Source organism: Pantherophis guttatus, chromosome 6 (genome assembly GCF_059756535.1).
Source record: "Pantherophis guttatus breed Tessera chromosome 6, ASM5975653v1, whole genome shotgun sequence".
Taxonomy (NCBI): Eukaryota; Metazoa; Chordata; class Lepidosauria; order Squamata; family Colubridae; genus Pantherophis; species Pantherophis guttatus.
Genome location: NC_142068.1, coordinates 23,196,609 through 23,214,079, shown reverse-complemented (window position 1 = coordinate 23,214,079; position 17,471 = coordinate 23,196,609). Strand labels below are relative to the sequence as shown.

General features: G+C 38.8%; 1 protein-coding gene across 4 annotated transcripts in view; it reads right to left on the bottom strand.

Annotated features, from left to right (window-relative positions):
• PPM1L (protein phosphatase, Mg2+/Mn2+ dependent 1L) overlaps positions 1-17,471 on the bottom strand; it is a 189,806-nt gene that overhangs the window by 97,619 nt on the left and 74,716 nt on the right. The window lies entirely within an intron of this gene.

Here is a 17,471-nt window from a genome sequence, read left to right as displayed (position 1 = left end):
CTGAGCGGTAGATAGACAGACAGACAGACAGGCAGGCAGGCAGGCAGACAGACAAGAAGAAAAACTTGGTGGGAACGAAAGAATTTGGATATTTTATGCAGAAACCCATTTCTGATTGTGTATCAGAACGTGTATAACTGAGTTGAACTAACAACATAGATACCAAGGTAGTGGATAGCTTCTCCCTTTTAGGACTGAATGCAGCAATTAAGATACATGTTGTAGATTAGTACTTGGTAGGATAGCAATAGAGGCCATAGAAAAAATATTCTGATGCTACAATCTGTCCATACCTAAAAAGATCACAATCACAGAGGGAATGATTCTCTCATGACTTTCTATTGAAGCAAAAGCTGGACTTTGAAAAATCAGGATAGAGAGAGTATTAGCACTTTGAATCATGGAGTTGGAGAAGACTTTTGAAAATACCCAAGAAAACAAACAAATGGGTCATAGAACAAATCAATTCACAGCTCTTGTTCAAAGCAAAAATGACAAACTCAAATTATCATATTTTGGACACATTATGCAAAAGTCCAGCTTGCTTTAGAAGTCCATAGATGATAGAAGAAAAGAGAAGAAGATATGTAACAAGATGGACAGACTCAATTACAGTTGTGATGGGTATATAGTTAGAAGACCCAAAGAGCCACATTGTACACAGATACTTCTAGAGAAGGTCTATCTATGGGATCACTAAAATTGAAACAGACTTGATCGCGTATAATCAATTGATCAATCAATCAATCAATCAATCATCCAATCAAAACAATTGACAATGACAGTTTCTGATTAAATCCAATCCAATGGATAAATCTGCATATTATTTTCCCCTGTACTAGAATCATTATAAAAATCTTAATCAACAAGCTTATGTGGCTTCTATCCAGATACAAGACTAAGTCAAATTTATATTGGAATATCAATTCAGTTATGTTCATTAACTTATCATAGTCCATTTTGACCTTTGGAGCATTTTCTCAAAGACAATGAAATTCACAAGTATTTACCAGGAGCAGGAATTCCCCCCCCCAAAAAAACTTCAGTTAAGAGATAGTTAAATTCCAGAGTCGCTTAAGCCTGCTTTACTTGTAAAATATGAAAGCTAATAATAAGCCAAAGTGAACTTTGGAATTGAACTGTGATGGTAATTCTGTTTCTTTTAATTATTCTGTAATCCCTTGCATTGGGGTGGAGCTGGGTTAACTGAACAGAGCTGAAAGTTTAGTGGCTGGATGCCCTTCCTGATGCTTACACGGAGCTCACAGCAGATATTTTCTCTTTGCAACCAGAGAGAGAAATATCTACCGCTACCTAGAATCAAACACAATGCCTCCTTATTAACTAGGCCATCTCTAGGCTACCACGCCACTCAGAAATGTGATTGTAATTAACATACTGAATTAGAACAGGGGGATTCTGTTTTCAATCAGCCACAGCAAGTTGGTTGTATGATTCTGGGCCAATCACCTTTTCTTAGGACAATCTGCTCCACAGGATTGTAGTTCCGCCAGGCTGGGTCAGCAACATAATTTTAAATTGGATGTTTTAAATTTTGGGGGTTTTAAATTAAGCCAAATTTATTTAATATTTTTAAAATTATTTTAAATTGATGTTTCTCTTGTTTTTAAATAGGCTGTACACCGCCCTGAGTCCTTTGGGAGAAGGGCGGTATAGAAATAAAATTATTATTATTATTATTATTATTATTATTATTATTATTATTATTATTATTATTATTATTATTATTGGTTAATCTTTAGTGAGATTCACAGCCTTTAAGGCTGGTTAATAGCTCAGCAGCTCGAGTCCTAACCAAGGACCTTGGAACTGTTAAGGTATGGTCGGAGGATGTAAGCTGTTCCGAGTAAGGTGGTTTTTTGTAGAGTCAAAATGTTCAAGTCCGGCAATTTTAGAATTTCTAAATAGCGGGGTAGCCCTTTGGGTATTGCTCCAAGGGCTCCAATTACAATCGGTTGCTCCAAGGGCTCCGGTTACAATCGGTGGTTATTATTATTATTATTATTATTATTATTATTATTATTATTAGTAGTAGTAGTAGTAGTAGTAGTAGTAGTAGTATTAGTATGGGAAAAAATGAAGAGAGACAGGGAAAGGAATCAGTATACACGTGACTTGAGTTCCAGGAGCAAATAAATCAATATTTGGCAACACATATTACTTATTTTAATACAGGGTAGATAAAAATCAATGATTTTTTTTAAAAAAATAAAAAAAATCTGATTTTTTTGATTTAAATCGGATTTTTTTGATTTAAATCGGATTTATTTTAATAAAAAACTTTTGGGGTAAAAATCTATCGTAAGATAGTTTTCTATTTAAGATACATAAATAATTTAGTTTATTCAGCATGAAATGGAGCTTAGTTATGTAGCATGAGGCTGTATATTCTGCAACACTGGGACTATCGGTGAGTCAACAGTGGGTCAAAGGCGTAGCAGAGATGACAGTTGCTCTTTAAAAATTTATATATATATACACACACTTTATTAGTTTTATAGTTACAAAAAGCATCAAATCTCTACTAAAATCAGAGGTGCAGTGTTTGTACATATCTACAAAATATACATCAGGTATACTTCAAACTTAAATTGCAAGAAATAAACATATCCTGAAATCATGATTTTATCCTGTTGTTTAACCATTCGTACCACTTTTCCCATACTATATGGTGTCTTGATTTCTCATCGTTATTTAGCTCATTCGTTAATTTTGACATTTCTGCGCACTCTAAAATTTTGTTTATTAATATTTCCTCTGGTGGTATGGTTTTATCTTTCCAAAATTTTGCATAAAGTAATCTGGCCGCTGTTGTAATATGAATTATGAGTTGGATTTTATCTTTGGTAAACCCATCCCTGATTATTCCCAAAAGAAATATTTCAGGGGATAAATCTAATTCCCTTCAATTATTTCCCGTAGCCAATTTCAAATCCTAGACTTTGCCTTTTGGCAGGTTGCTCTTTAAATTACAATTTAAATCGAGTTGATTTAAATCAAGCCTTTTTACTAGTGATTTAAATCATGATTTAAATTGTGATTTAAATCAACTCGATTTAAATCAAATCCACCCTGCTTTAATATGACTTGATTTTGGATATCAAGGAATACAAAGGATTGTGCTGTAAAAGGAAAGGAAAGATAAAAATAAAGAACTCTGGTTTACAAGTTGAGAGGACTGGATCACTGCAGACAAGAGAATGTTCCAAAGACTGGCCATCTAGTCATGAAAATAGATTAAGAGAAGAAATCAACAACAACCAAGCATTTATAATTTATGAATAAACAACTTTGCCTCACCATTCATAAAACTAGAAAAAACAGACACTTCCTGTGTTCTACTGAGTTAAAAATGCAGTGTACTCTAGCAGCTTGTACCCTTAAGAAATCTACAGGATAATAAGAATTCTTCAGAGACATTTCTGAGTCCCTTCCAAAACAAGACACATTTAAACTCCAATACTAAAATTATTGATCCTTTGCCAATTGTATTTATGTGGGGTTTTTTTTTTTTTTTTTTTTTAGTATTGTTCTTTTGTATGCACTGCTCTTCTCTGGAAGAGAGGAGGAAAAAAAATAGAAAAAGAGCTTTGAAATTGTTAATTTTTTTCCACTGCTCTGAAGTTTGCATTTGTTCAAGCTACTTGCTTGCAGCTGATTTGTTCCCCCGTCACGCCCTCCCCAACTCTATACACACTGGAGAAACATATATTCTCTTCCATGTTTGGGAAAATAGAATAAAGCAAAGCCTCATTCTCCAAGTGTGACCAGCAGAGTTTTTGGCACTTTATTCCAAAGGCTTTCATGTTGAAGCTGGGGCACGAGGCTCCTGGGGTGGAGCCCAAAGCTGATGGAGATATTTCTTTCAAGTGATCAAAGCCTAGCGCTTGAGTCAATGAGCCTCTCTCTTTAATTTTGCATTTCTCTAATCTTAATCAAGGCCTATTTTTCATTGACATTCATGATTTTATCATTCACTGTGCCTTCCATCGATTTACCTGAGACAAAAATTAAAGCTAACTATCCAATAGTTTTTTTAAAAAACAAGCAAACCTAGCATTATGCTGGCAATATTTCAATGAGCTATACCAGCTGCCATACAATGTTACCCATTTTTGCTGGAACCTTAAAAGCAAATCCACATTTGAGTTGCCAAGAGTTCATTCTTAAATTGCCACTAAGACCTAAAACTTCTCTCTGCCATTATTATTTGGTCGAAGCACATTATTCTTGTGACATATTTTCTGAGGGGGGGGGGATCAGTTCAGGAACAGGTATCTACCCAGACACAAAAAAATTACATTCAGCTTTTCTGTAATTGTCTGACCTTCCACAGGGTACTCCCATTAATCATCTTGTCATTCAATGATCCAGTATCTTCCCTAGCCATCCTCCTATTTCTAAGGTGTTTACATTCAATGTATTGTGGATTTTATTATTATTGATTATATTTTCAACAAAGTTTTTTTTAGCATCCCTTACTGTAACCCTTTCTGGAAGGTCTTTTTTTTTTTTTTTTTGGTAGTGACCTCATTTGGACAAGACTTCCATCTTCTGAAAAAAGCTTTTCCTCTGTTATTTTTCTAAGCATCATTTATTAGCCAGGCTGGCGGTTTCCTTGGACTTTGTCATTCCTGATGTTCACTATTTTTGCTGAGAACATGCAGTTGAGGTTTTCAAGTATTTTTCAATTCTTGGTTATATTTTCACTTTCCTTTGTGCCAATCTATTATTTTATTTTATAGCCACCTATCTCAACAAGTGACTCTGGGTGGTGCACATTATAAAATCACTAAAAAAAAATGTACATGGTGGTCAAGCAAGATGATTACCATGGATGTTATATAGCTAAGAAATGGGGCCCTTAACATACTTGGGCCCCTAGCAGTGGTGGAATTCAAATTTTTTTACTACTGGTTCTGTGGACGTGGCTTGGTGAGAGTGGTGTGGTGTGGCTTGGTAGGCGTGGCAGGGGAAGGATACTGCAAAATCTCCATTCCCACCCCACTCCAGGGGAAGGATATTGCAAAATCTCCATTCCCATTCTACTCTGGGGCCAGCCAGAGGTGATATTTGCCAGTTCTCCAAACTACTCAAAATTTCCACTACCGGTTCTCCAGAACCTGTCAGAACCTGCTGAATTTCACCCCTGGGCCCTAGGTCTGGGCAGCTAAGCAAGGCTTCATGGTATTATGAAAGGCCAACAGGGTCAGGTCATTCTGATTTCTAAGAACGTTCTTAGATGGCAGGGGCTCCGGTTGGACTATTGTAATGCTCTCTACATGGGGCTCCCCTTGAAGAGCACTCAGAGGCTCCAACTGGTCCAGAATGCGGCCGCGTGGGTGGTTATGGGCGCAACTCGTGCCCATGTGACACCCCTCCTGCGCGAGCTGCACTGGCTCCCAGTGGTCTATCCGGGTGTGATTCAAGGTGTTGGTTACCACCTTTAAAGCGCTCCATGGCATAGGACCCGGGTACCTCCGAGACCGTCTCCTGCCATCAATAGCCTCCCACCGACCAGTTCGCTCCCACAGAGAGGGTCTCCTCAGGGTGCCATCGGCCAAGTTATGTCGGCTGGTGACACCCAGGGGGAGGGCCTTCTCTGTGGGAGCCCCAGCCCTGTGGAACGAACTGCCCCCGGAAATACGTAAGATCTCCGACCTCCGGGTGTTTCGCTGCGCACTGAAGACCCTGTTGTTCTGCCAGGCCGGACTATCAACATAATAGTTTTAAATTGGGGTATTTAAATTTTTTGGGGTTTTAAATCTGAGCCAATTTATTTAATTATTTTAAATTTTAAATTGCTGTTTGTCTGTGTTTTTAAATAGGCTGTACACCGCCCTGAGTCCTTCGGGAGAAGGGCGATATAGAAATAAAATTATTATTATTATCATCATCATCATCATCATCATCATCATCATCATCATCATCATCATCAAAAAAGGTCCATCTCCTCCATCATCATCATCATCATCATCATCATCATCATCATCATCAAAAAAGGTCCATCTCCTGGTTCTCCTTGGCTGACAGACTCATAACACCTCCAAGTTAACAATCTGGCAGAGAAATTTCCTCTAAGTTATCTTTTCTATGGATAATTAGTCTTAAAGAACAACCCCTTAAAGTATCCAGAAAAGCAACATTTTATGGTGGTCAGACTACTCTTATTTAATTGATATGACTTGAACCAATCTTTTACTGGTTAAGTGTCCCTCTAGATATTTCACTGATTTCATTCTCTAAAACCTTTTTCTCAGGTCACCATGGGTAACTGTGTGTATAGAGATAATTAGGACACACGAAAGAGATTCGTATCTACTCTTATCAGATGTAGAAAAGTTAATCCTGGAGAAAATTTATCTAGGTAATCACTAAGACTTGACACTGACTGGATGGCACATAAGCATCAGAGAGGTTAAAAACCCCAGCAAGGTGTGGAAATTTTGAGTAATTACACAAGCCAGTTTTTAAATTTAATTTTATGTTACAGATGGACAATCTGAGTACAAGTCAACCCCCATGGGTTCTCTGTGAGCCCCTAAAAGCTTTGGGTGTATCCCTTAAGCCCGTGATGGCGAACCTATCGCACGCGTGCCAGAAGTGGCATACAGAGCTCTCTCTGTGCGCGTGTGCGGTGTCGCCAGCTGCTCTTCCAGGTTCCGTTGCGAGCATGCATGCTGGACAGCTGGTCCGGCACGCATGCGCACCAGCCAGCTGCTCTCTTCCGGGTTCTGGTGCCCCGGCGTGCGTCCAGTTTCGGCACTCGGTGCTGAAAAGGTTAACCATCACTGCCTTAAGCCCCTCCAGAATTTGACAGCAATTTTTCTTTCTAAACATGTTAAAGGGGGATATTATTAAATGAATGTGAAGTAAACAAACTACAATGAATAAATTTAATTAAAATGAAAGGACATTGATCCTTCATCATCATTGTTGTATTTTTTTTATAGCTTCTGGTGACTGTCTTGACTAGTCCTTATGGTTTTCTTGGCAAAGATCAGAAGTGGTTTGCCATTGCCTCCCTCTTAGGGCTCAGAGAAAGTGACTGGCTTTGTGCCTAAGGTGGGACTAGATCTCAGTGTCTCCTGGGTTTCTAGCCTGATGCCTGAACCACTACACCAAAGTGGCTCTTGATTTTTGTCATGTACTTTCTTACTTTTTGGTCTTGCCATCCAAAAACTTCTAACAATGCTGCAGTTCTTTTTCAGTGCTTTTTCTTTAAATGTAGTGACTGTAGTCTATACTAGTAAACCAATGAATTCTTAACTGCAGTTTGGGTGGGATGATCAGCACCCAACATACAGTGGGCCTAAGTCTATAGGCCAGTGGCCCCCAATCAGGGGTCGGTTCCACGGATAAAGGTTATTCTGTGGACCAGAGGGGATATGGTTTTACATGCTGCTTGGGGTTTTGCTCGTTGGCACAGACCAGTTGCTGGCATACTACGGTGCCGGTCCATGGTCCAGGGGTGGGGGACTTCTGCTATAGGCCTTCAGGAAAGAAGTTAAGACCTGGCTCTTTCCCTAAATCAGAATGTGAGTCCACAGGTAATGAAGTTTTCGGATTGTCATTTTATTGCCTCAGTATGTCTAAACAAAATTAATTATGTTTGCATTCATTGTATTTTTCTTCTTTTTGTACACCCTCAGAACCATCACATGGTTTGAGGTAAGCAGCATCAAATGTGTATTTTCAGAAAAGGCACCTTTTCAATACACACCTATAGAGATCAAAGTCCATATGTTTCTTGTCAAATGAACTTCAGGAATACAAATTCTGAAATATCATCCTACAAAAGCAGACTTTTCTGGGCACTGCATTCATTTAGTGACCAAAGTCACAAAGGCACTGAAAAAAGTGACTTATGACTGGCTCTCACACTTTATGACCATTGCAGCATCTCCATGGCCTCATATCAAAATTCGGATGCTTGGCAACTGGCATGTATTTATGACTGCGACACTCTCCCGGGGTGTAACTTTTGTAACCTTCCCAATTGGCTTCTGAGAAGCAAAATCAATGGGGGAAGCCAAATTTGCTTAATGACCACATGGCTCACTTAACATCACAACTGCAATGCTTCACTTAACAACTCTGAAAACAAAAGTCGTAAAATGGGGCAAAACTCATTGAACAACTGCTTTGCTTAGCAACAAAACTTTTGGGCTCAATTGAAGACCACCTGCATGTAAAAAAAAAAAACCTACGTGGAACTTAAACCATACCATTGCAACCACCTCTTGACTTTTTTGATCATACTATGCAAATGTCCCAGGTTCTGAGGGGGAGCACCAGGCCCAAATCATGCAGAGACTTCAACTTACACACACATAAACAAACCAGACTAATGTAAGGAAAACAGGGAACTGAAATTACAGAAAGAATCATACTTAAGAGCAAAGTGGAACTTGGTTCGGATGGTTAGTTACTAAAATTATGAAAACATGGATAGGCGCATTTAAAACTAACGTTTCATTCCCGATATTGCAATTAAAGCCATGGTGCCTTTTGAAACAGACAGTGTCCGTTTGAAACATTAACCAACAATTTGAGATGAGCTGCCACGTGCTGAAAAGTTCATCTTGACAGACTGCCTAAGTGGTTGATAGAAATGCCCAAGTGGTTAATAGAAGTGCCCCAGTGTGCCAGGTTCAATATATTTAAAACTGCTACAAGTGTTACTAGCCACTGGGGATAAAGAAATCTGAAATAAACATTCAGGATATACAATGATTAATTACCTCGTTATCTTTCCATTAGCAGGAAAGACAACACTGTGTGTGTGTGTGTGTGTGTGTGTGTGTGTGTGTGTGTGTGTGTGTAAAACCATCATTTTAGCCATTGTCTTATCCACTGCAGGATGAAGGCTTCTTCTGCATATTTCCAACCTATAAGGTCCTGAGCTTTCTTTTGCCAATTGGCCCCGCAATATTTGCTGATGTCATCGATCCATCCTCGACTTACAACAGTTCATTTAGTGACCGTTCAAAGTTACAACTTACGACCATTTTTCACACTTATGACCATTGCAGCATCCTCATAGTCACAAGGAATTACATTCGGATGCTTGAGAACTGACTCACATTTATGACAGTTGCAGTGTCTCGGAGTCATACGATCTCTTTTTGCGACCTTTTGACAAGCCAAGTTAATGGGGAAATCAGATTCACTTAACAACCGTGTTACTAATTTAAGAGCTGCTGTGATTCACTTAACAAATGTGGCGAGGAAAGTTGTAAAATGGGGCAAAACTCACTTTACACATTTCTCACTTAGCAACCTACATTTTGGGCTCATTTGTGACCATAAATTGAGGACTACCTGTACACTTGCACGCATGCGTGTGCACACACACACACACACGGTATATATCATCATGAAACATCAGTTATGAACAACTGCATTTTGTTCAAAGTGACATTCTTGGATAGATCTTGAATTGGGAATATACCAAGCTTCTGGGTATTCATAGTTTAGCCCAGGAACAGACAGCGTGGAGCTGTCCACATGTGTTCAATTACAATTTCTATACTCCCTTGGTTTTCCCATGGCTGGGAATAGGGGAATTGATCTCCAAAATATTTAGAAGACTTTAGTGCCATGATGGCGAACCTATGGCACACGTGCCAGAGGTGGCACACAGAGCCCATTCTATGGGCACGCATGCCATCGCCAGCTGCTTTTCTGGTTTCCAGTGCACTCAAGCACGCCAGCCAGCTGGTCTTTCTGGGCGCCGGAGTGCCGGAAAACAGGCCAAAAAACACCCCAAAAACAGGCTGTTTTTCAGGCCATTTTCAGGCTGTTTTTCAAGACAAACAGAAAACAGCTCAAAAAATGGCCTGAAAATGGCCCGGAAACGGCCAAAAAAACAGGCATGTGCATGCCGTCCAGCTGGTCTTCGTGTTTCTGGCGCTCCAGCACACACACATGCACATGTGTCCTGGTTTGGGCACTTGGTGCCGAAAATGTTTGCCATCACTGCTCTAGTGTGTTTACCTTATCTAACTCAATATTTTCTATGCAGCAGTTGAGTTCTGTCTTTATTATCAACTTACTATGTAATCAGTTCACAAAATTGGGAGGGTTCTTAGAGATCATTTAGTTCAATCTCTTACTCAGAGCAGAGATCATCAGAGCTTCTTTGACAAATAACTGTACGATGTCTGTTTTAACACCTCTGTATAAACCAGTATTTTGTAATGTTGAGTCTGAACTTATTTCATTGTAGTTTTAACCTTTGGAGAATAAATTTACTCCCTCTTCTATATGACAACCTCTCAAATGCTTGAGGACTAATATCTCCCATAAGCCATCTCTTTGATAGACTAGGCTTACTCAGATGCCTACTATAATTCGATATGAGTGGTCTTTATGGGACTGCCCTTGAAGACCACTTAGAAGCTTCAATTGGTCCAGAATGTAATGGCATGAGTAGTGATGCCTTTGTATTCTTGTGTAACACTTCTACTTCAGGAGCTGCACTGCTTGCCAGTTAGCTTCCAAGTGTGATTCAAAGTACTTAAAGGTAAAAGTTCCCCTCACACTTATGTGCTAGTTGTTCCTGACTCTAGGGGACAGTGGTCATCTCCGTTTCAAAGCTGAAGAGCCAGTGCTGTCCAAAGATGTCTCCATAGTCATGTGGCCGGCATGACTAAACGCCAAAGGTGCACAGAATGCTGTTACCTTCCCACCAAAGGTGGTCCCTATTTTTCTACTTGCATTTTTTACGTGCTTTCGAACTGCTAGGTTGGCAGAAGCTGGAACAAGTAACGGGAGCTCACCCCATTATGCGGCACTAGGAATTCGAACAGCTGAACTGCCGACCTTTCGATTGACAGGCTCAGCATCTTAGCCACTGAGCCACCACATCCCCTTCAAAGTACTTATCATTACCTATAAGGCCCAGTTACCTGAGGGACCATCTGTTTCTCGAAATGTCTACCTGGTCAATTTGATCTTGCAGGGTTCCTTTGATTAAACAGAATCATCTATTGGGAACCCGACCCTCTGGAATAAGGTTTCCCCGAGATCCAGATGGCCTTGCGTCAAAGCCCCTTTTTAACTATGATGGGGCCAGTATTCAACTAGATGTCTGCCCAGTGGTGGGTTTAAAATTTTTTTACTACCGGTTCTGTGGGTGTGGCTTGGTGGGCATGGCATGACTTGGTGGGTGTGGCTTGGTTGGGAAGGATACTGTAAAATCTCCATTCCCTCCCCAATCCAGGGGAAGGTTACTGCAAAATTTCTATTTCCTCCCAATCAGCTGAGACTTGGGAGGCAGAGAATAGATGGGGATGGGGCCAGTCAGCATTTTTACTACCTGTTCTCCGAACTACTCAAAATTTCCACTACCGGTTCTCCGGAACTGGTCAGAACCTGCTGAAACCCACCTCTGTGTCTGACTAAAGCACAGAATCATGTAACAATTACTTGCTTTGTTTTGAATTCTATTATCGTACTAATGCACTCCAAGATGGCATTTGCTGTCTGAAAAGCTGCATCAAAATGCTGGCTCATGATTTAGCTCTGGTCGACAAGGACATGTGGATCCTTTTCAGATGCCATATTACCAACCCATTTAGCATTTGTGCCTTTTCCTACTCAGTTTGAAAATTATACATTTTTTCCCTTTTTATATTCAACTATAGTTATTGCAGCTCACTAGTCAAGGCTGTTTTTATCTTTTTAAATTCTCCCTTCCTTCCTCCCTCTCTCCTCTAAAAATATTAGCCACCTCTCTCTTGGTTTTGTATCATTTGCATTCTTGATCAGCATCTCCACAACTTCCTTATCCAAGTAACTGATAAAACTGTTGAATAGTATAGAGTTATTCAATAGGTCAGAGCCTGGTGGCATTCCACATGATATTTCCTTCAAAGATTAAGTGACATCATTAATGAACTCTAGGTTCCCTAGGTGTGGTCCTTCAGCCAATTTTGAATCTATTTAACAGTAGTTACGTATAGCCCATAATTTACCATTTTATTAAGTAGAAGTTGTCAAAGGCTTTATAGAAGTTTTGAGACACATTGTCTAAGGCATTCTTCTGACATTAAGTTAGTAATTCTAGTAAGGTTAATCTGACATGATTGATTTGTGACAAACCTGTCTCTCCTGTTAATTGTTTAATAATCTGTTTGAGGACTGTGCCTAGTCAAGATGACAGATGTCAAGCTGATGGATCTGTAAATTCCTCCTCCTTCCTTTTCTTGAAGTTATGGACAGCAGGTCTCCTCTAGTCTTCTGAGATCTCATTGGTTCTTGGAAGCTCTGAACATTACTAATAGTACTTGCATAATCACTGCCATCAATTTGTTCAGTACCTTAAACTATAATCTATTTGGCACTGGAAAAGTGTACTGTACTTGCTTAAATTAACTAAGTTCACTCTTATCTTATGCTTGTCTGTTCTACACTTTCCTTTTCTCCTTGGCACAATCATGATAAGCCAAGACCTCACTTCCATTCTGAGAGAAGACAGGAGTAAAACAGAACTGAAGAAGCTTCTTGGATGAATGCAAAATATTTTCAAAGAAAAAAAACCAAGAAAGAATAGTTGCCTTTGAAAAAAAAAAATCACACCTTCTGGATAACCATGACTTGGATCATTAAGAATGTCCATAGACATTTGAACAAAACAGAAGTTAAGAAGTTCTGTTTCCAGAACATTTTGCATCAGTCTAAAAAGTATGGATGAGAACTAGATGACAGGGAAGAGTTAGTTAAGTCACCTCAACCCGATTCTTTAAATGGGAGGCACTGCAAATTGAACTTGGAAACTTATGCTTCGGAAATATTTTTCAAAAAGTAAATTGTGGTATCTTCCTGTTGGTAGGCTTGCTATCAAAATGCCACTTGTAATCTCAACTAAAGGGCATGTTAAGCAATTCCCCTATGGTTCACAGATCAGTAAGTAGCTCAGCTCAAGAAACTGGATGCAAACTGATCTGCAAAAACAACATTGATCATCATCAGGGGATGCAGATTACAATGATTCTCTTTCTGTATGTCAAATTATAATTATTAGCACAATTATATGTTTTGGCAATGCATACATAAACAATGAACAAAGGAATACAAATTTAGTGCCAATAAGATCCTTCTGGGAGCACCAAACATATAAGTAGCAGCCACTGCAGTTGACATGTTAGATTATGAAAGGAAAGACTTGCTTTGAATTCCCCAGCAATACATTAAATCAACTGGGTGACCTTGGTTGAGTCACTCTTCCTGAATTTGATGTATCTCATAGGCTTCTTGGAAAAATAAACCAAGGAAGGGGAGAGGAATAAGGAGAAGTAGCAGGAGGTTCTTATAAGACTAAGTTTAGATATTTCAAATGCATTATGTACCGTTCTTCTTTGCAACGGTTTTTGCAAAAAACCGTTGCAACGATTGCAACAGTTTTTGCAACGATTGTAGAAAGTCAGGTTAAGAGCATTTAATCACACTTTCAGTACAGTGAATTTTACTTTGATATCTCTGCCTGCAAAAGAGATACTGGATTGCAGTGCTTTGTACCTCTTTCCTTATCCCACTGAAGTAATTCAAGCATTGAGTCCATGTTCTAAACTAAAACCCAATTGGGATCTTAAAGTATAATCAATCTCCATTCCAATATGAGAATACACGGCATTAAATATCATTGGTATTCATTTATTCCATGAAAAAAGCAGGCAGGTCAAACTGGTATTAGACCCAAAAGAACAGCATTATATCTCAGACATTCCATTTTTTTCCTTTTATCTTAACATTAAAAAAAATAAAAAAACAAACAACCCACAATAGGGGACAGAGAATGCCCCAACGGCAAGTCTAAGCAATATTTCAGTTCACTCAGTCAGTTTCCAATTAACATTTGTTTATCATTTTGTAAGCAATTTTGGAAATGGTCATGACCTCTTGGGATTTCTTTCTTAATTCAGGCTTGTAACATTTCTTTAAAATAAGGTGGCAATGGGTAAACTCTGAGATAAAATCTTTCAATCAGCAAATGGCATTGCCCAAGAGGTGAGCGAAGAAGCAAATGAGATACATGTACAAAAATAAACATCTGGACTATAAATACTTCGATTCTCTGCAAGAAATTTCTTGAACTTCCCCAAATCTGTTGAAAGGATAGAGCTGTGGACCCTTATTCAATCTGTATATAAATAAAATGTGTCTATTAAAGACTCCATCAAACCCAGTGGTGTTCTTCCAAGAGGACCAAACTCTGAGAAAATACCAGGGTGGATAAAAATCGACGATTTTTTAATTTTTTTTTTAAATGGATTTTTTTTATTTAAATCAGATTTTTTTTTATTTTTATCAAATTTAATTTGGAGTAAAAAAATCTATTTAAAGATAGTTTTCTATTTAAGATACATTAATAAGCTAGTTTATTCAGCATAAAATGGTGCTTAGTTATGTAGCATAACACTGTATATTCTTCAATATTGGGACTGTTGGTGAGTCAACGGCAGGCCAGAGGAGGAGCTTTTGTGGGACAAAAATGACAGTTGCTCTTCAAAAATTATGATTTAAATTGTGATTTAAATCAACTTGATTTAAATCAAATCCATCCTGGGAAATACTGATTTTTCTTTGGGATACATGTCCATTAGCAATATGTATCAAGGATCTGTTTTGACTTAAAGAACATAAGCTACTCTCTTTTATTCTTTTAAGCATGGGCATGAAAAGAATGCCCTTATTTTAAATCTCCATCTTATCATGAACTACATCACTACAGTAGTACAGTCTATTCGACTCTCTGAATTTAATAAATGGCTTGATTGTATCTTGAACTTGATAGAGAAGGCTATTTTATATTGACATGCCACCATAAAAAGAACTGTACGAGAACGCTATTGTTCGGGCGACACAATTCAGATCTTGGTTATGCTGCTACAATTATCATCTCTCCATTGTAACACCAGAATCAAGTACTGAAAGCTTTTTCGGGAAGAGAAGGAAACAGTAACTTTAAGGGATATCTTCAAAGCCAAGACTTGTTTTGAAGCTGATTGCTGAGTGATTTTACAGAAAAGACAACCGGAAAATAAAATAAATCCCAAAAGGTTTAAGCCAAACAATCTTTTTTTAAAAACACCTTCTAGAACAGATTCTGCTCCACTCATTAATTCACTCTTATTTGTAGAACGGCGAGAAAAGGTGATCTTAGTTCACCTACCAGGAAACTTGAAGTTGGCAGAAGATCCTGCCTCTTCCACTTCATCTCAACACAATGCCAGCATCCAAAAGACAGCGAGCCCTGAAGGCCATTCCTAGTGTCAGGCCTGAAAGCCATCTTTTTAGTTGCATCTTCAGGCCTGCCACATTTACTACTGTGGGACACTAGGAGGGGGGAATTGTGTGGAGCCAGGGAGATATGTAGTAATAATAACATTCCTTTCTCAGACAGTCAAGAACATCTTGCCCTTCACCTGAAAAGCTGGAACTGGAAGGCATCTCCAGTTGGGACGGTGCTTTGATTGGACCATGTGATGGACTTGTGGGTGTTGGGCAGGAACTTTTCTTTGGGTGGGGAAAACCTGGAAATTTTCAGATTTGGGTTTTCCCAGATATGCCAATATGACATCTCTAATAAAATGGAACTTTGAGGAAACTCAAGCCTCAGTCTTATTTCATTGAGGGTGTTACTTGGAACCTGACACCTAGGTTTTTAAGCATTGTCTTTCATGACCTTACAATAGCTAAATATGTGCCGAGTTTCATTTAGCTTAACTTTATTTACAGGCAACATTTAAACTTAGCTGTTTTTCTCTCTACAATAAGCATCGATGTTGTTCCAGCTTTTGCAATTACAAATGCAGGTTTACTCCAAAGCAACTATAATTCTTTTCCTATAATTCTGTGCTTCCAACAATACTGAATGGAGTTCCTCTTTAAAGAGCTTGGAACAGATCATCTTTCCCCAGGTCTTGAAAAACAATTCTGGGATGGGCGCTCAGCCATGACAGATCCTGAGTCAGTCTTATGGGCTGTTCTCCAAAGTTGCTGCTCCCAGATGCTCAGATCTATTTCTGCAATGTAGACACACTCCTTGGAAAGGGTCTTTATATAGCACTTGATGAAGATAAGACGTGCTGGCCATTTTTTCCACAGGGCTGAAAATCCAGGTTAGGTACAAACCGATGGTGAAATGTAAAATTTGTTACTACCGGTTCTGTGGGCGTGGCTTGGTGGGGGTGGGGTGCAATGTAACAGGGTGGGCGTGGCCAACTTTTTTTTTTTTGTACTTTTAAAAGCAGTTTTTCTACAACCTCTTCGGCCAAAGAGGTTGCAAAAAAAATGCTTTTAAAAGCCTCTGACAATCAGGCAACTCAGCTGGGATCGTCAGAGGCTTTTAAAAGCATTTTTTTCTACCTCCTCTTCGTCTGAAGAGGTTGTAGAAAAAAATGCTTTTAAAAGCCTCTGACGATCCCAGCTGAGCCACGCAATCATCAGAGGCTTTTTTTTTACTTTTAAAAGCATTTTTTTTGGCTGAAGAGGTTGTAGAAAAAATGCTTTTAAAAGTTAAAAAAAGTCTCTGATGATCGTGTGGCTCAGCTGGGCATGGGGAGGTGGCAGGGATTTTTGCTACTGGTTCTCCGAACCACCCACCGCCATCGCTACCAGATTGTGCGACCCGGTCCGAACTGGGAGCATTTCACCCCTGCTACAAACTGTTGTTTCCTGCTAGTGACCTACTACTATTTTGAAGTACTGATTTAAACAGTTCATTTATACAGCAAGCAGAATCAGAAGACAAAGCCTTCCTTGGATTGTAATACCTTAGGATGGGTAGGAAGTTATAGGTTGCTATTTGCCTCCATTAATCTACTAAGATTGATTTTGGAAATGTAAGTCCAAAATCTTTGGAGAAATCAAGAATTCAAAATGGTAGCATCAGGGAAGAAGTACAGCATCAGCTTCTAGCATGAATTTGGAGGAAGCAGACAAAAGGGCTCTCTTTATTTGAAAATACTTGTTTCTATTAATTAATAAATGTATTAGCTTGCATAAATGGATTTTCTTCTTCTATTAACAGTCATGAGTCCTGCAGCATACAAGAGATGCGTAAGATTTTTCAATTACCTTTTAAAAAAATTGAGAGTACAATTTCCTCCACAATTAAACATCCTGAACATTCGTTAGCTTTTTAGTCAAGCTAACTGTGTAACTGGTTTTTCCCAATCTATTATTTTCTAAATGTGTTGGACTTCAGATCCTAAATTCCTACCTCCAAGGGCCATGCTGGCTAAGATTTCCAGGAATTAAAGTCCAAGTTGGAAGGTAGCAGGTTGGAAAAATCTAATATAACCTGGCATTTTGTTTATATATAACATTATATATAAAATTTGGTTATAAGCATAAATTTACTGTATGTTGCGTGTCTTTGTGTGCCTTTATAAATTAATATGAGAAGTTGCTCTTAGCCTCCTGGGATATCTTCTTGCTAA